General features: G+C 44.2%; 1 long non-coding RNA gene across 1 annotated transcript; it reads left to right on the top strand.

Moving 5' to 3' along the window:
- Nucleotides 1-13,637: 13,637 nt before the first annotated feature.
- LOC114059468 lies at nt 13,638-19,128 on the top strand. Its single transcript, XR_003571668.1, has 3 exons — nt 13,638-13,648; nt 15,347-15,349; nt 18,958-19,128. It is a non-coding gene; the product is annotated as an uncharacterized LOC114059468 (long non-coding RNA).
- The last annotated feature ends 444 nt before the right edge of the window (nt 19,129-19,572 follow it).

Here is a 19,572-nt window from a genome sequence, read left to right on the forward strand (position 1 = left end):
TTGAAGATGACCTTCAGAAATCAATAATATGGGTTTTAGTTTGTCTGTTTGTAGTTTATTTTGAAGACTAGTATTTCAGTAATTTAAAGAAAATCAGAAGCACTGAACTTTCTACGTTTTATAACATTATTTTGTATATAATGTATATTTATAATCAAAACAGAAGTGTAAATATGTTTATTACTTCTCATGTAATGTTTTGAATGTGATGACAAAGTTTGAATTTTATTTTTTTTTCAAGCAATGAAAATACTTTCCTGCTACTACAAAGTTTATTGTGGTTTGTCCTTTTACACCTGTTGTTCTGTGACGGCCAAAGTTAGTGATGCCCCCCCTAGAAGTAAGCTCGCTTGCCTGCTCCCTGCACTCGGGCCTACATTTACATCTTGCACAGCAGCTGATGTCAGCTGCTTTTTATAAAATGGTTATACTGTTAACTGATGTCAGCGAAGTTGTTCATCTGAGTGGCATTCATCTGACATTTTGAAATGTTATACATATTTATATTGTGATAGATCATATTTAAATTACATATATCCATATATATATTCTCTTGCTATAGCGTGGGACTGAACTGTCAGGAAAGCTATTTTTATTAATGCTTCACTCTTCCTATCCCGTGACAACTCATGGCATGGAAGATACAGATTTAATACCATTTCGAAGTGGCTTAATAAATGTGCTGGCTTGGGGTTTTACAGAACAAAATACAATTACATCTTTTCCAATCTCATTTCTTTCAATACTTTCAGTAAGATCCAAACCTTGTCCTTAGGTTACTCTAGCACAGCATCTACGTCTACACTTGTAAGATTTTTTCCTTGTTTGTTTGATTGCAAGGGGTAAGATTTGTCTTTCACTTGTGGGATTAGGAGGAATTTCAAGCTTTCTCCTCCTGAGTTCCCCGTGCTACGCCAGCAGCTGTGTCCTCCCAGGGCATCACAAAGTCATTACCTGCCACCGCCCTTTTGGAGGGCATTTCCACCAAAAAAAAGTGCAAAAAGCACACTTGTATAAACACTCCTAGCAGGTTTAGTAGCCTTTGAAGTGTACACATTTATAGACAATTAAATCTTTCCCTAGGTTAGCTAGGTGCAATACAGCCAACATCTGAGTGCAAAACTATAAGAACAGGAAACTACTGCTGCTCTATTTTAAAACCAGACTTTTTGTTGTAGTTGACAAAATGCCAAAAAAGCCTCTGAATATTGGATGCCTTTTCTATCTTTCCCCAGAATAAAATCTAATCAAAATTTGCTAGGTTTTTTTTAATACATAATTAAAAATCCATTGGCACTAAAAAAGCACCATAACAAATTATTTTCACTTTGTCATTAAAATATTGCACATAATGATTCGTAAGGGTCCTTCTACGCATATTATTAAGGTTACTATTAAATACTATTTACTTTGGATGGCTTTGTTTCTACCTCTTTAGTCCTTTTCATAACGAAATTAATATCCCAGCCAATATCCCCAGCTACCATAAAAAATAAATTTAAGATGAAACTCAGAAATAAGAAGCCACCTCCCCCTCCCAAAACATTCACCCTGTAGAGCAAATTATGAAAAACAAGCCATTGACAAAAAGCCGAGCAGATGCTCCCTGCTTGCAGTCCTTCCTCGGCAATGTGAAATAAACCCAACAGATGCCTCTCTTAATTGAGCACATGGATTACATACACACATGCACTCTGTCCTGCTTAAAACAAAACACACACAAAAATCAAACAGGAAAATAGACAGAGAACTCTTCCCAAAGCCTAGGCAAGCAGGAATGCAAAGACCAAAAAAGACTCGGCTTTTCCTGCTCAAAACATGACAGGAAACTGTATCCATAGACAGAAGGGAGTTGAAATCCATTAAAACCTGTGGACCTGATTATGTAGATCCCATGGGGTAAAGCAGGTACAACATATGCCTTTGTGTATCCACACAGGAGAGAGGAAAAAAAAAAAAAAGCATCATCTTACAAGGAAATCTGTGAATATTTACTGGAGGCAGTACTGTGAGATGCAGCTACTGGAATAGATCACAGATACTACACAGGAAAAACAGGAGCAGTGCCTACTTCCGCACAGGAGGAGATGGAAAGCATATGTGAATCTGTGCACGTGAGCACATCCCCAAGTCCTTGCCAAAGAAACTACAAGCAAATTAGTTGAACATATAATATGACCTGGATTCAACCTACATCTTTGGCCAGAAACTTCCTTACTAAGGGCCACTGTACACTGACTGCTCACCAGCCTGGCTCTCCCCAGCTAAGCACATCCCTGAGCCACAATGTATGAATCACTAGGAGGAGCTGAGGTCCTTCTGACTTCAAAGACTCAGCCTGAATTTCAGAGATTTCTCTTGAGGACCACAGATTATGTCAGGACCGTAAACATACTAACAAACAGTGCCTTTTCTATTCACAAGCTTATAGAGTTCTCAGACCTGACTGTACCATTCATTTCTTTCAGCAAAGTTTGCGGTAACTATGGCAAGATTATGGATTTGGCTCAACGACTGCACCGAAACTTGGCTTTCAGTTTTAAAAGAGTGCACAAATTCACTTAAAAGCCATGTGACAAAACAACTGCCAAACATGACAAACTCCTGCCTCCGAGCAGGAGTTCATGTTTCCTTGTGTTAATCCTGATACAAACCATTCCAAAGCCATGCAGAGCCCCTCAGTCTAAGTGATTTCAAAGCTGGAGTGAGTGAGAAGGGTGCTGCTTCGTGCAGTGCTTCGCCTGAGCTGTTCCATGTTTGGCTCCAGCCCTATATCACTTAGCCCTTTAAAGACTCTGCTGATGAGGGGAGACAAATGCCGGGAATAAACCCGTAGCTATAGCACCCACTGCTGCTTAGACAACGTGCAGCAAGACACGGCACAGGGCACAGAGTTCACATACGTTAGTGTAGCGAGAGATGCTTCTAGAACTTAAGGTTGATACAGAATGTGTCTAAAATGGGCTAAAATGCAGAATGCATTTATTATGCACAGTATTTGTCCAGCAACAGCTTTCAGCCTTGAAAGAGCTGCTGAGAAAGCCTAAGTTAGTTTTGTGCAATTGCAACCACCTCGTCCAACAGATGAAACCATCTCTGTAAAACCACATATCAAATATTTTTGTTGCTCCTCAGTTTTTTTTCATTAATTCATGCTAAAATGAGAAAGGTACAGTAGGTCACTAAAAAACCTGCACTACAGAGGCTTAAAGTGACAGTTACTTATCTATGTTTGCCTGTCATTCCCTTATCTCACACACCTGACCCATAAATACACATCGGTTTTACGCAGCAAGTATGACACTCCCAGCACATTTTGCTCTCCCTCCAAACTCCGGTAATGGAGAATTGACATAACTCAGTGGCCTTCTGCCACGCTTCACTATTTTCACAACTTCAATTTTATGGCCTCACTAATCAGCTTCCCTGTCCCCACTGTGCCTTCCCCTCCTCGCTCTGCCTTCTCCTCTGAAGTTTTGCCAGCTCAGTTCCCAGAGCTTGAAGGTAAAGACCCTGCTGGCTGTTGACATCCAAAGCAGTGAGATTTGTTCTTGATCACTCCTGCACCTTCTCTAATCCATCCTGTTCTGCTCTCAGACCTTCTCTGGGCAACAGTGTGACTCAGCACCATAAAATTACCCCTTCTCTTTCTCCTCCCTCTGCCTGTCATCACCATCACCATCCCTGTTCCTCTTCCCCTGTGCAGTTTTGGGGCATATTTCTGCACAGTGGTCTATCATGTTGCAGGGTTAGTTAGGATGGAATTCTCTGATTCATCAGGATTGTGTACAGAGCAATAATTTCAGGTGCCACAGCAACTGTCCCCTGCCCAGCATTTGATTCTGGGGACCAGCATGTACCTTTGCCTCCTCCCTTTCATATCCTGATGGCAGACCATCACCTTCCTGCTCCTTTCTCCCGAATCTGCTGCATCCTCCAACAAGCTGTTCAGCCCCTGGGAGATACATGGGGAAGGTAACACAACACTGATCTGCTTACAGAGCTCATCCAGCAGTCAATTCCACTCAGAGGTCTTCACTGCCTTGCAGCAACACTCCACACATGTCTCCAAGGGAGCACGTCACTCAGTAGTGCAGTTCCCCACTCTGCAGGATTGCACCCCTGGGCAAGAAGAGCAGGTGAAGTTTAAAAGTGCAGGGCACGGATTTGACTGGAAAAAAACTCCTGCTGCCCAAGTCTCCATCTCATTGTCCTCCCCTCTGACTGGGTCACTCAGGGATTCTGACTGACATATCATGTGAGAGGGGAGACTTAACAGCTAAGGCAAGTAGAGTGATCTACATCTGAAGATAACATAGCCCTGGATGTTATATGACCTGCATAACACAGAGGATCTCATAATTACTTCGTCTCTTCCATATGCTGTAGAATAGTGATGGACTTGCCTGTCACATAGGTAGCAGTGTAATACATAACTACCACTGAAGGGCTTAGTCTTTGATTTCCTCTCCAAACATTACGTCTTTCCTCTTGCCAACCAAGTTGGAAACAGTGTTCAGACTCCATCTATCCCTGCAGCCAACCCACCCTGTAGGCTGCTCTGTGTGAAGGCCAGGTCAACCCCAGGGAAAGTCCCAAGGTGCAAAACAGCATCTTGTTTATAGTCATGTTTTGCAAATACACAGTTAAACAAGGAAAACATGCAGTTTCAGGAGAAGTTGTTTGGTGATGACATCTTTTAGCTGTGCTTTATGGCTTATTTGTTGAGTTGTTGCTGGCTACAGAGTAATTTTATTGATTACATTTTTAACTAACTACACTAACTAACTAACTGCCTAGGAGGTCACAGAGGCACCATGTTTGTTTTTATAAATTAAATTGAACCCACTCATATTTAACATCTAAACAGATCTGCTGAGAGTTAGGTTTATTGCTGGAGAGGCCATCACCAGTCAGAACAGGATTTGGGCATTCCTGGCACCATGCAAGAGCTCTGATGATCCCTGTACTGGGGCACATGGCTCCCATGATGGTTTGTAAGCAGGATTGAAAATCCTGGTACAAATACGAATCACTGTGCATTTGAAATTCTTTTTCTATTAACACTGTTTAATAGTTGCCTTACATTTTCTGCCTTGGCAGAAAACACCAAAGCATTGCCAAAGCATTTTGTTCCTGATTATAAACTCATTTGTTCTCTGGAAGACTGTCAGCAAAGAAACACAAGACAATCTGAACAAAATGTATCTGGGGGGTAAAAAACCCACACAAGATAAAAGTGTGGTAATTGAAAAAGAAATAGTCCTGTTCTAATCCTCTCTTTTGCTTCAGCCCACCAGGTCCCGGTGTTAGCTTCTTCATCAATATCTTCCCATCCTCTCACATCTCCTTATAGCACAGAGGCTCTTTTCTTCCTCCAGACTCATCCCTTCACAAAGATTACATTGATTCCACTCTATTAATGGTATCTATGTTTGTCATAATGTAGCTTAGGAAGAGGTTTTTTAATTTCTTCAAAACTCTAGATACAACCATGGCCAGGTTTCTGGAGACAGAGTTCACTTACATCCCAGGAAAAGGTTGAAATGCCTGTGTGCTTATAATTACGAAAATCTCCTTTTTCCCAGAGACAGCAGCGTTAAGGAACCTGTACATCAGATACACATTTTTCAAACGTGAGGAGGAAGAATTTCCTTGCCGTTTTGGCAGTTGCTCCACAATCTGCTCTCAGTCATCTTCAGCAGATGCCGATTCATCTCATCTCACCACAGCCATCCAAGCATGAAGCGTCTAGTTTAAGCCAACCGTGTGGCTTAGCTAGGGTTCATGGAGAAAGGTAGACCCTTCCAGCGTTTGCCTCTGGAGAGGCATCTGAAATAACTGAGAGCAAAGGGTGATGCTTGGAAGGGTCGATGCCATTAACTGAAACCTGACGACTACCTCTGAGATAGTTTGGGCTGCGCAAGAGGCATCCTTAGGCATGAATTTGAGGAGCAAGCAGTGTTTCTCTGAAGGGAGTGGGATGAAGACACTTAACCCCTACATGTCCCTGAGGAAGTCTCCCTTTTGATGGCTGCCTGTTCCTCTATCCTGACATGCGAGGTGGAATTCTTAATGCTAACATGACTCACAAGGATTTTGTGAGGACTCATTCATATCCTTCAGACTCCTCGTGGCTGTGGAAGTGCAAATAAGCCTTTTCTAGTTTCATCTTATTGTTTAATTAGCCACTCAGTGTAAACAGTATCTGGGCAAACCAAACAGCGCTACGTGAGTGCGTGGAGGCAGACATTGCTCCCATCGCCTCCCCTCACTGCGGAGGAGCATTTTCCTTTTAGTTTGAGCTCAAACCAGGCCGTGCTGTACTGCCATCATCGCTTCCTGTTTGTTACCTCACAACACCATTTCCTGTTTCCTGCCCAATTATGACCATGCCAACTGTTTTTCCCAAGCCTGAACCAGCTTCCCAGCACCCCCTTTCTGACTCACACAAAAACATCACAGTGGACACTGTCCTGGAGGTGGGGGGTGCTGCTGGCTGCCATGTGAAACACAGCCCTATCCCCAGGCTGTCAGCTTCCATCTCCCTGCCCACTTGGGTGCCCAGTCCTGAGCTAAAGAAGGGAGTCACACACATCCCATAAACTGAGACAGAACAAAATGAGGTGCTGGTGACTCCTGGGGTTTTATTGTAAACAAGCAGAAGGCAGCAAATCATCTGAGTTAGCTGGAAGGGTGATGTGAAGGACTCATGGGGTCCAACTCTTCAGACACCCTGGATGCCATTGGGCTTTCTTCTTACTCAGTAAGCTGGCACTGAGTTGCCTAAAGAAAACACCATGGGAAATCACATTAAGGCATCAAAGTACAGGGGATTAATGTGGTCTCCAATAGTTAGTCCCAGTGCCTCATTGCCCCTATTGTAGAAATGTTCCATTTTTGTAGCTTATTTTGCTTTCAATATCCAGCCACTTTTAGTTATGCCTTTATCCACTCTATTTAGGGCTTATTAGCCCTATATGTGGTATTTTCTCTTTAGGTATAATAAAGTGATGTCCCCAGTCTTGTTTTGGTACCTAAGGCAGCTAGACCCTTTCAGTCTGTTCCTGAATGTCTCAGCCTGTAATGCTGAGGTGAGGTCTATGTCTCAGGTGGGAAGACCACCTTTCTCCTACTACTCTCTACACCCTTATTTAAGCACTCAAGGACCTCATGGCCTCCAGAAAGTGTCCTTTTCCCAACCCCCTGGAGCACTGCTGTCTTCTCACCAGTTGCCTGATGGTGTATCAGAAGTCCTTACAGGATCCTGGAGATCTCTCAGAGACAGGGAGCAGGCTATAGGCCAGTAGAAAGCAAACACTCCACAGTTCTGATTTCTAAGGGATTTGGGGGCAGGGAAACATGTGAGAACAACCTGCATTTATTAACAGCGAACACTAAAACACACAGGAGCCTCTTAGGAGCTTTTACATAGCTCAGGTGTGTGTCTACCTGCTGTCCTGCATTCAGACCAGCAATGACTTGCCACAGTTAGATTAAGGGAACTCTCTTTAGCATCCAGCACCCAATTCAGGGTTTGACCTAGCTAATACATATTGCCAGCTACTTACTGAGTTGTGTCACCACCTTTCAAATATGAAGAAAAATAAATAGCCTTTGCAGACATATGCCAGAGGCACATGCCCATTTAAGCTTAGCAGAATGCCAGTGAAACCACGAGCTGGTACTTTTATTTCTGCACATCTCACCTGGGTAGGCAATAAAACAAAACCAAAATCACCTGTTCCTTCACCTTTTGCTTACCCTGTCTATTTAAACTGTAAAGTATTTGAGGAAGGAACTGTCCTTTGCTGCAGCTTTCATAATATTCAGGTGCTTCAAAGATGCAACACAGGAATGCAACCCTGGGCATTCTAAACTGCAGAATGAAGACATGAAAGTGGCAATAACCGACCTATGACATAAAAACCAAAAGCTGGTTTCCCTAGCTGACCCTGAACAAACACAACATGCATACTCTGAACTAGGTGTTTTCTTACTAAAACACCTGGCAATAAGACTGTACCACTATGAGTACCACTATCCCTTGCAGTATAAAGCTTTATGGCTATTCCGTTTGATTGCGCTTATAAGAAACCTGAGTGGGCAATGGCAGCAGGGCATTTTCTGTACATTACATTTATGACAGTGTCCCACCATGAGTAACTGTGGGGCATGCTGCTGGGAACAGGCTGGAGAGGAACAGATCATACCCTGTGAATCCAAACTGGCAGCATGTGGGAGTGGTGAGAATGCTGGTGTGGAAGGAGCTCTTCACCATGTACTAGCTATTGCACTCATATTTTGCCTTTGGAAAGCCAAGTATGTTCATCTCTACCAGAGAGGAGGGAGAGCAGCAGGAAAAGGCAGTAAGTCTTTGTACTTACTTTGCACTGTTCCTAAAGCCTCACACGTGTGTGTGTGCAGGCAGTCTCACAGCCCCTCAGGAGGCAGCAGTACAGCATCTCTGACCAGAGCTGTTCAGCCAGTAGAGGTCTGCAGAGTCGTCACAGCCTGAGGCTGCAGCTCTGAGTCTGTGAAGGCTCAGGGTAGGTGGCAGACTACGTCTGCTTGTTATAAGGCACCTTAACTGAGCAGAGCTGTGGGGGTCTCTTGGAATTGAAGACAGAGCACTGCTCTGTCCCTGCACACTCTGGTTAATGGGGAATAGAGTAGTGGGGCTAACAGAGCATAAAATGCCCTGTGCTGCACCCATGAATATAGTGTTACTGTGAGCAAGATTTGTGGCTTCAGGGATCGCTTACTAATACTGGGAGTACAGAGCATCATTGCATGATCAGAGTTTGCAGACACCTGACCAAAGTGGGTTTTTTAATGTAGTTAGAAGGGTTTGCACAGCTCTGGGACAACAATGGCAAGGGGAAAAACTGACCCTGTAATAAATAAGGAGTCCATATTACCATGGGAAGTGCACTGAGGTCTTACAAAATGCTGCCTTCAAAGGTCAGGTTGAAGTCATGGGAAGAGGGTGTGTGGCACCAAAAACCTGCATTACAGTACAGACAAGGTATCAGAATGGACCCCAGCAGCCAAGGGAAGGCAACTTGGGCATTTTCAAAGGTAACACTTTTCTTCCTAAGCTATAAGAGACAAAACAAACTCTACCCTTTGAGAAACCCACAGGATTGGGGAATTTATATCCTGGCCTTTGTTTCTGCGTGGCACATGATGCAGCACATCAGGTAAGACACATTAATTTAGTGCCAGAGTGCAAACCAAGGAAGGGCATCTCTCTGACAGTCACTGCTCATGTTTCAGCTTCAGACTGCTGCTCCACACAAGGAGCATTACTGCAGAGCAGCAGGCATGGGGAGAAAACAAACAGCATCGTTTCCCCTCAGTATCAGATTCCTACCCCAAGACCCTTCTCTAGTATGCTCCCTGGCCATGAGCAGGATTGGTGGGCTACAGCTGTAGCACCAGAAGGTGTTCTTCAGTAACAACAGACAAGCTAACATTGTGTGGGAGACAGCAAGTTGCATCTCTCACCAACCTACTATCACAAAACTGTCTGAAAATAGCTGAACTAGAAGGCTGCAGAGCAGCCACACTCCAGTCTGCACTTTAAAGGTGCAGAAAGCTTTCTGGTCTTCTCAGTTGCCTCTTTGCTTTAGGGGACAGCTGTACACCTGGTTCAGCAGCAGCTGCAGGGTCCCTGGTGCCACTAGATCCCTCAGGGAGACAGGGATCAGATCCAGCCCCCTGAACAGCAGCCTGTGCATGCTGCATTGTGTTTCTTGTCAGAGGCTCATTAACATATTGATATTTAATCACTGCCACTAGGCCAAAAATAAAAAGGGGACGTGGACCACAGGCCTTCCAAAAGTTTGGAGGAGAGGCAGCACACCTGTCAGTGGGACTGCAGGCTCAAAAATTCTGACTCCCATGGCAGCCTGAAGGCAGGTGGGGAGAGTGGACCATGTGCTTCCTTAGGTGTGGTTAAAGACGTGACCATGGCCCCTCAGGGACCAGCACAGTTAGTCACTTCTTCAGCACTGATGTTTTGGAGTATAGCCGGTTGGCTTTTAATTTCGTTTTCTCAGGCTCACACACATATGGAAATTATAGTATTGAAGGGGCAGCTAGAGCAGTTTAAGGGGTATTTGTAAGCCTACACCGGAAGTAGATAACAATACCTGATGGGTAATGTTAGAGACAGAGAAAGAGGGTGAATTCTGCAGATGGCAGCTGCAGAGCCTGGAAGTGTTCAAGGCCAGGCTGGATGGGACTTTGAACAACCTGGGCTAGTAGCAGATGTGCCTGTCCATGGCAGAAGGGCTGGAAATAGATGGTCTTTAAGACCCCTTCCAACCCAAACCATTCTAAGATTCTATAAAAAGGCATGTCATGGAAAGCAGCTGCACTGTGTACACTTACTTTGAAAAGGATTCCTCACTGCCCACCTCTGCTTCTATTTCACTTCCATTTTATTTCTTCAGGCCCTGTTACCACCTTCCAGAGAATAACTAACTGCAGCTCTCAAACCTTTTTAAGCCACTTTCCAGAGAGGCAAAGGCATTCAAGACACTGCTGGGCATCCACACAAGATACCACAGGAGAAGACACCACCGGAGACCTGCAGAGGTCAGCCATTTCCCAGGAGGGTGGATGCCATTCTTTACATCTTTCTAAATTTAATTGTTTACTTCCATAAACACCACCTTTGTTTTAATGCTGTTAGTCCAGCCATCCCGCTGTGTCCGATGGCAGTCAATGCCACAGGGTTGCAGTTGCCACATGAAAGGGAACGCCTCTCCATGCAGGCACACGGCTGCCTTGAGGGTGCTGAATAGCCCCGGCTGTAACTGCCCAGAGCTCAGTGCTTAGGTCTAAAATGCCTTTGCATTAACCTGTGCAGTATTTGTTGCACTAATCTTGTTTTCTCCTCTTGTTCTCTGCTTATTTATATGCAAAAAGCGTTGCTGAAGAGTTACAGCATGCAATTTCCTGTAACCTGGATGGAGTGTGTTCTGTAGCATGAAGAAAGCTTGTGCTAGTAGTACAAACAACAACTGCTGAACAGACATGGAGCCAGTTTTTTTATTTCTCAGCTAGCTTTCCTACTAATATAATTGCACTGCCTCCAACAGAGTTACATGGGTGTAAATCAGGATCACAGGAGTTCAGAGTGAGGGATCTATTCCCTCTCCTCTCTCCCAACTCCTACCTTTCAGGCTCTGCAGCTGCCTTCTGCAGAATTCACCTTCTTTCCCTGTCCATCATGTTCTCCATCAGGTATTGTTATCCACTGTAGGTTACAGCAGGTGGAGGCTGTGTTATCATTAAAGACAAACACCTCTCTTCAGTCCTGCCCTCCACCTTGCTGTCATTAGCACCCTGCAGGATGTGCCCAAATGAATGGCACAGTTCCTACACTGACACAAACTGAAGGCAATACTGAAGAGGCTCCCTTTGGCTGCAAAACCAGAACTGCTGGAGCCAACTGCTTGTCCAAACAGAGGTGTTACCACACCATGGCGCTGTGGGTCCTATGGGAAGGGTCTGTGTGAACTTCAGTTCCTGCACTCTGAGCTGGACAACATTTATACTGAGGAGATAGAAGAATTAAAAGAAAATAAGAAGGGTTGGTCTTCACCTGGTGTTTCACTGGGTTCAAAAGCTTTTAGTGTGAGTTCATTCTTTGCCCCTTCATCCCTCTTTCAACAAAAGGACTCAAGATCCTCACACTGATATTTTCACATGTAACACAAACATCTTCCTAAAAAGGAGACACAGCTGTGCCACAAAGGACTGTTTCAGTGCACAGCCTTTTATGCCTGCCTGGCATGTGAGACACACACATTTCCCATTCTCAACTACCTCCTTTAGGGAACAGTAATGTATGCTTTCTGTGACATTCTCCTCTGGGACCATGAAGACAGCTCAGGGGACGAGAAAATGTACACCCTAGTGTTGTTAAACAGTAACATGAGTCTTTAGAACAAGCCTGTAAGGAATTCACCCTTCAGGCCATAATTAAGTGCATTATATTTTATTATTGGTGTACTGAAGGGTTTCCAGCGGACCACTGTCACTGACACAGGACTCACTCTCCAAATCATTATGATTGCTATACAGAGGTCTGCATGGCCTCTACTGGAATTCTCCAAGCATAAGTAACAGCGCAGTACATAATCAGCTCTCCATTGCTGATGTTCAGTTAAAAAGTCATCTGCCATAGAGGATGTTCACAAAGTAAAGGGAGACATGATCTTTCTCAGTTCTTATTTACCATATACACAGTGCAATGAACAGGTACTTCTTGGCATGCACACCAAGGCTGCAGCAAGAAAAGTAGATGAGATATGCAGCAGAAGGGATGGGGGTTTTGGCTTTGTTTTGGTTGGTTGGTTTGGGATATTTTGTTGTTTGTGGGTTTTTTGTATTTTTTGTTTTTAATGAATACCTCATTACTTTGTCTTCATATTCTTGGTCAGCAGCTTATAGTGAAGTTTGAGAACAACCATGAAGGATGAACCTTTATGTTCTTTGGACCACAGAGGAGCTCACTTCTGATCTCTTTAAACCTACTCGCTCACACTTTCTTGCAGAAAAATTCCTACTAGCTCCAGGATGACATTCCTGCCAGACTCTGAATGTCATCATATGGAGATCTGCTCCCACACAGAAGGGTGCAGAAAAGATGATGTGCTAATGAGCTACCTTCTTATCCCTGCTGTCAATTCAGTGACTCTCCCTCCTCCTCTTCCCTTCCCCTGAACTGCAAATGTAATTGCTTTCCAGCAGCACTGTGAAGAGCCCAGTCCATCTGCAACCCTGGAATCCCTCCAGAGGGCAAAGTCTTGGCTTTTTGCTTCAAATTATCTTGTCTCTTCTCTATGGGAGAAGGAAAGAAATACCAACCAGGGTACTGGTGCAGCCAGACTGAGCAGCTGAAATGAGGCCAGTATCCCTTTTGCCATCAGACTACCCCAGGCTGTCCTGCCAGTGCTCAGCAGGCCAGTGCAAGCCTGTTGCTACCATGTCACTAGTACTGTTACTCTGCTTGGCAATGCAGTTTGTGCCTGTGAGCCTCCTCTTCTCATGCCTTTCTCAACATATTACCTAGCACCCAGCAACCAATATAATATCTAACACAGTATGGGTAGCCCAAACACTTAACTCCTCTCCCATGTTCCATAAGGAACTTCAAAATCTCTGCATGCACAGGGCTCAGGTACAGGCAAGCAGGGTACTCTGACACTGTTCACACTGGTTGCCACTTAAACTTGGGTCAAGCCACTTTCCCCTCTCACTCTTCCTAGGTGTAAAGTGAGGCTAATACTTACTCATCTGCCTCCAAGAGGAATAGTTAGACTCAATTAGCTAGTGTAAAAAGAGTTCTGCACATTACTAGAGGACACTGATGCAATGTCTGAGCCTGCTCAAGCTAGAGGCAGCGAATACAGCAAGGTCAACACAAGGTTTAATGGTACTTGTCGTCTACTAAAGGCATAAAATAATTTCAGGTATCATGATTATCAGCATCTTTCTTTCACATCATCTCTCCATATGCAGATTAGAGCTTGCTAAGAGGCACACGATGCGATTCTTGGGCCTGTCCTGTGCAGGGCCAGGAGCTGGACTTCGATGATCCTAGGGGGTTCCTTCCAATTCAGAATATTCTGTGATTCTGTGAGTAATTCTGCTTAGGGCCCTTGGAAATGAGGAGAATGAGAGACCAGCCAAAGATAAAAAACCTGACAAGCAAGAACCCTGCTCAGTTTTCTTAGAGGATCCATAGGTACAATATTTGTCAGCATCTAAGCTGTTGCTTTAGTTTCTCTCATACAGAGGCAACATAACAGGAAAAAGATGAGTCAATAAAGATTTGACAAAAAACAATTACGCTTTTAAACTGTGTTTTTCCCCAGCTCCCTTTTTAATGAAATCTATGCCAGCCTTTTATAACTTCTTCAATTTAAAGGGTCACATTGAGAGCTCAACGCAGTTTCCTGCCCTGCCTTTGTTTCTCAGTTTCCCATTTGTAGCTGCTTTTTGACTAGCCTAGTCACAGAGCATGAAAACAATTGTTTTCAAATCCAGTGCACTATGTTCTCAACAAACACACAGAAAAACTGGAGGATTCAGCATGTAAGTATTTTTATCTGACGTCTTCTGGGAAAAAACACATGTAGCCATCAGCTGGCCTTCCCACATGGATTTCTTCCACTTAAGGATTCTTTAGATATTCTTTAATGTTAACACTCAACCATATGATGCAATCTTTGCTACATATATCACCAATGCTGTAACATGCCACAATGACCCTTCCACTCAGGTACTGAGTCCTCTCGTGGCACGTTCCGCCATGAGCAATATGTAAAAGATGAAGCTATTGCACAACCCATGACACGGTTCTTCCACTACCTCCAGCACAGCATCTTGCAATTCCTCTTTAATTGCTCTCATTATCTTCCTCTACCATATATATATCTAAAGAACAGACCAAAATAGCTCATAGAAAACAGGCCAAGTATCCTACAGGAGAGTGGTTGAAATTTGATGGAGGGGTTACCTCTCAGGCTGAAGATGTCACAGAGGATGCTGCGGAGTCTAGCTTTGACTTTTCTTCGGTGCATAACTCAATGACATGACGGAACTAAAAGACTTCACACCTGCTGATGTTTGAAAGAAGACCCATGGCAAGACTATATTTCTGTTCAACACACACTAAGTCACGCTGGCTTACAAGGAGGAAGATAAGAGAGTTCTTGGCTTAGATTTGCTCTCTCATTTGTACTACTTGACTGCAAAGAAGTGCAGTACATAGCTTTGATAGGTGAATGGAGCCCTCTTCAACTACACCCGTCACTGCTTTATTGCCACTCTAACACCTTGCAGCAAAATTTAAATTCTTTCTGCTGTCGCATTTAACCTACCTGAGCATGTATCCATCCACAATTACTCTTTCACAGCCAAGGCCTCTACAAGCAACAGCTGTCTGCTGCCCTCCACTCTGTCTGCTTACCCATGGAAGTCCAAGGGCTAAGAAATCTGAGGGCTCCACTGTGCTACTTTGCAGTACAAGGCAGGGAAAATTTGGAAAGCCAGTTTAAGAAGGCAGCTAAGGGAAAAGAGGAATGCTTGGAGGTGGGTGTGCACTCTAAGCTACTGTTCCAGCAAATATTACCTTAACCTGTTGAACAGCAGTTTGTTTGTCCTGTTCATTTTGGCTAAAGCATATACACACAACCCTGCCAGCAGGGCTAGAGAAGCAGCAAGAAAAAGCTGGGACTTTCCCACCAGCCAGATCTAGAAGAGAAAAGCTATCCACAGCCTTTGTTGCAGAAAATTCATATTACAGTCTCCCACATCAGGAGAGAAAGTAACAGAGTGGGGGATAGGAGAGGAATAGGTGGCCAATGATTCAACTAAAGATGCAGCATGAAACAGTCCCTGGACAATAGTTTGATCACCACAGCCATCTTAAGGATTGGAGAGAAGAGGCATTGGCAGATTCGGAGGGATTCTTCATACCTCTGACTTTGGAGACATCTGTTATGCATAGACTCAGACTCAAAGGAATCACTAACGGGTTCATCTTCAGCACATGAATAAGCTTAGCATCGAGTGATTTAAACACATCCTTATCAGTCTTCACCTAGGAACCTCTGATCCTTATTTTCTTGTTTAAGCTTTAAAACAATAACAGGATCTGATCATAACATTATACATGCAGACAGTCTGTGAGAAGGCAGCACTGTGACTGCACATTCCAGTTTGAGGCAGTGTAATACAGAATAAAGCTAAAGGCTTTGGTCTTAGCCTGCAGTGACAGACTTTAGGAATAAGCTTCTGCCAAATGAGATCCTAGAGAGAAAAACACTACTGTCCTTTTATCTTGCATCCACCTTTGCATTAAGCCTCTCTCTTCCAGACAGTGCCCAAGTGCTCCAGCTGACACTGCAAGCTACCTGTTGCTAGAGGCTGGGACCTTGGCAGGTTGTAGCAAAGCGCTGTGGGATTGGAGGCTGTGAGATTCGAGGGTGGTTTTAAAAAGAGAAAATTATTATCCTAAATAATCATTAGCCCCTTAAAGGGCCATAACACAACAGCTTTCCTATCTTAGCTGGCACCAGTTGTCTAAAATAGGACTTCTACTAGAGAAGATTGAATATATTGGAAACCCTGCATTGTTCCACAATGTGACATCTATGTATAAACCACAAAATTAAGAATGGGCTGTACATGTCCCAGCACTGCTGATAGTAATTTCACATTCCTCAGAAACTGGAATGCAAGCAGCTGTACAACCACTTTGTTATAATTGTCTGGAGGCTCTGGGTTAAGAGCTTATTTATTTTCTTACAGAAAAGATGAACTCAAGGAACTGGTTTCTTTCCAATACACACCAATAACAGGACAGAGTGTCTTTCCTCGAGAGTGCAATCTGTACCAAGGTGGGGTTCACACATCTTGAGGATTTGAAATAGTGGAGAGTCGTGAAATTTTATACCAAGTACAACATCAAGAGAACGTTTTGAGGTTTTTCCTTGAAATGAAAGGAGGGAAATACCAACCAAAAAAAGCTGACGCTGTCAGCTGTTCTTCTGGCACCAGCCTAGTGTTCCTACCTCATGAGAATCTGGCTGTGTGCTCTTTCACCTGATGTAACCTCAGGCTATGTGTAACATCAGACTTAGTAAACAGGTGGTGACGATGCCTCTGCTTGTGTACAGCATTCCAGTCCAATCATTACATAACCAGTCACCCAGGTTCTGAGTTTGATATTCCACTGACACATCAGTCATCAGCCTCCAGCATCCATGCAACCAGAGTGTCTGCAGATTTGGTCTGCCTCAGAAGATTTCCCATAGTCAGCACTGTACAGCTCACAGCTAGATTTCACACTGGCCATTAAACAGGGAGGATGCCCTGGTAAAATCTGGATCCAGATTCAACCAAAATACCTCACCCTTCACTCTGTGTTGTTATGACTGACTTTGGAGGAATGAGTGCTATAAATGTTGTACAGGGATGCAGGTAGAATTCAGATTGGATTAAATTAAGTAGATTACTTTTAAAAAGCACATTGACCACATCAATCTCACTTCTCCCTCTTTTCCACCTCCCCTCAAAAAAGTTCTACTGTTTTTCAAGAGCCAAATATGTTCAGATGCATGTAGCCCTGCACCTACACTATCCTTTACTCCAGACAAGGCAGATAAACTGCACTTACATTCTGCTTTGGTGACATTGTCACTGTCACCATATACAGACAGACATAACTAGGTGAGATATCTGGCACTGGGAAGATACCACAGTACCTCAAACTATCAAAGAGCTGCTGAGAGCTGACATTAGAAAGGGAAGAGTGACAAGGAAATCTCTGGCCTTGGCATAAATAGATGAAGTTACTGAACTCAGTACGGCTCAAACGAGCTTCTGCTCTTACATCAGTTTCAAAAACACTCAGAATGTAGCAGGGTTTCAGATAAGACAAGGTTAGGAACACGAGAACTAAAATCTGCAATGGAGGTGTGTCATGGCAGAGTTGGAAAAGGTTAGTGCCAGAACAGGATCAATAGCAGAATCAGAGCAGATGGAGAAAAGCAATCTCATAGGGAATATTGATAGGTCAAAGTCAGCCAAGAGAGGAGCAGTATCAGGACATGGCGAGTGCAGAAAAAAGTTCAAGCTGACACGGCAGTTACATGCATGCAGGAGTTACGCAAGCAGAAACGAGAACACGTTAACAGTAAATACCTTGTTCTGTCAACACTGGATGCTGTTTTCGGCCACAGGAACTAAAACACTGGCAACTCATGACAGCTCTTGATGGAGCAGAACTGTATTTGCTGGTGCCCACAGGTCACTGATAGCTGAGGAACTCCTCTTAGGAGCTCATACGCCTTCAGTAGTGATCTTAACCAGCCAAGAGCTTGGTCACTGCCAGCCTATATAATTTTGCTGTCAATCTCACAGCTACTGTGCACTCCGGTGCCTTGTTCTTCAAGTCACCATGTTCCCTGCACAGAAGACGATGCAATGTCTCATGAGTCACTTTCCTGTTGCCTCCCAATTAGGAGCACGGATCACAGAACTGCACTGTCAACACTTCCTACACGCTGCTTACACGGCAAGAAGGTGCAGCAGAAACATCTCTGCACCTAGAAAAGCTGTTGAGTTACTCTTCCTCGCTGTGCATTCCATCAAAAGACTGGCAGAAGCCTTCTCACACATGCACTGGGAGCAGGGAAGTTATAACTGATTAATGGACAGGCTGCTCAGGACTGCAGCAGCCCTGCTTGCTTGGGCATTCTGGCACAGCGTGGCAGCAAAGCTACCATTTCACAAAGTGCACCTGTGACTTTTGCCCAGGGAACAAAAGCAAAAATACAGCCTCTGGGTAATGACTTGTTTGTGCCTGGAGAAGGGAGGTGAAGTCAGTGCCTTCAGGCATAGGCATGTCTAGATGACACAAAGCCAGGGCAGAAACACCAGCGGTCACAGTAAGCCCAGCTGGTGCAGCCATGCAATCTGAGGCTCTCTCCACTGACAGTGCCATGCGTCACAAGTAGTAGAGGTGAACCAGCCCAGTGACTCTCAGCGTTCCTACGTGCCTGGAGTCAGCTTCCCCAAAACACACCCCCTTACACAGTGCTGCCCCAGGGAATTCACTCCAATTTATGCTAATGCTCTGACTCACCCTGTTGATCACCTCTCTCTTTGCAGCCACTACAACAGCAGTCTTGGCTGGGCAGTCAAGTGCCTGAAGCCTGGCCACTGGTGTTTCTCCTACCTACCTTCTGTCATCACCACAGCCTGTGACTTGACGCAATATGTCCCCACAAGTCTTATGTTTCTATCTTATTACGGGACCGCATAACCATTCTGCCACATGGCCCTGGTGTTTCATTCAGTGCAGAAAGGAAACTTTCCTTCCTCAAAAAGAGCACAATAAAGTACGATAGAATCATGAAATATCCTGAGTTGGAAGGGACCCACAAGGATCATTAAGTCCAACCCCTGGCCCTGCCCAGGACATCCCAGCAATCCCACCATGTGTCTGACAGTGTTGTCCAAATGCTCCTTGAGCTCTGTCAGGTTTGGGGCTGTGACCACTGCCCTGGGGAGCCTGTTCCAGTGCCCAACCAGCCTCTGGGGGAAAAAACCTTTTCCTGATATCCAGCCCAACCCTCCCCTGACACAGGTTCAGCTGTTCCCTCAGTTACTAAGGAACTGTTCTGTGTAAGAACATCACCAGGTCATGTTCATCAAGGGAAGTTACTGGTGACTATAACAAAAAGGCAAAAGAAAAAAGGAAAAACAGTGTGTAATTAACACTCTCCAGAGTCATCAATACCCAAAATACACAGTTTGGCTTTTTGATTTAAGAACATGCACCTACTCAGTTTGACTCCAAATTTTTGTTAATTTACACAGTTATTGCCTTAAATATATATTGCCATACAAGCTCTGAACAAAAACCACTTTGAAGCTGGACAGTGGGAAGACGTAGATGAGAACACTGTGTTTCTTGTTTTCATGAGGACCAGCTATCCCACCTGGAATGCTGCTTGGTTTACTAACTTCATTTACTACACA

This window comes from Empidonax traillii, unplaced genomic scaffold (genome assembly GCF_003031625.1).
Source record: "Empidonax traillii isolate 1590-97213 ecotype Southwest subspecies unplaced genomic scaffold, ASM303162v1 scaffold11:size2795301, whole genome shotgun sequence".
Taxonomy (NCBI): Eukaryota; Metazoa; Chordata; class Aves; order Passeriformes; family Tyrannidae; genus Empidonax; species Empidonax traillii.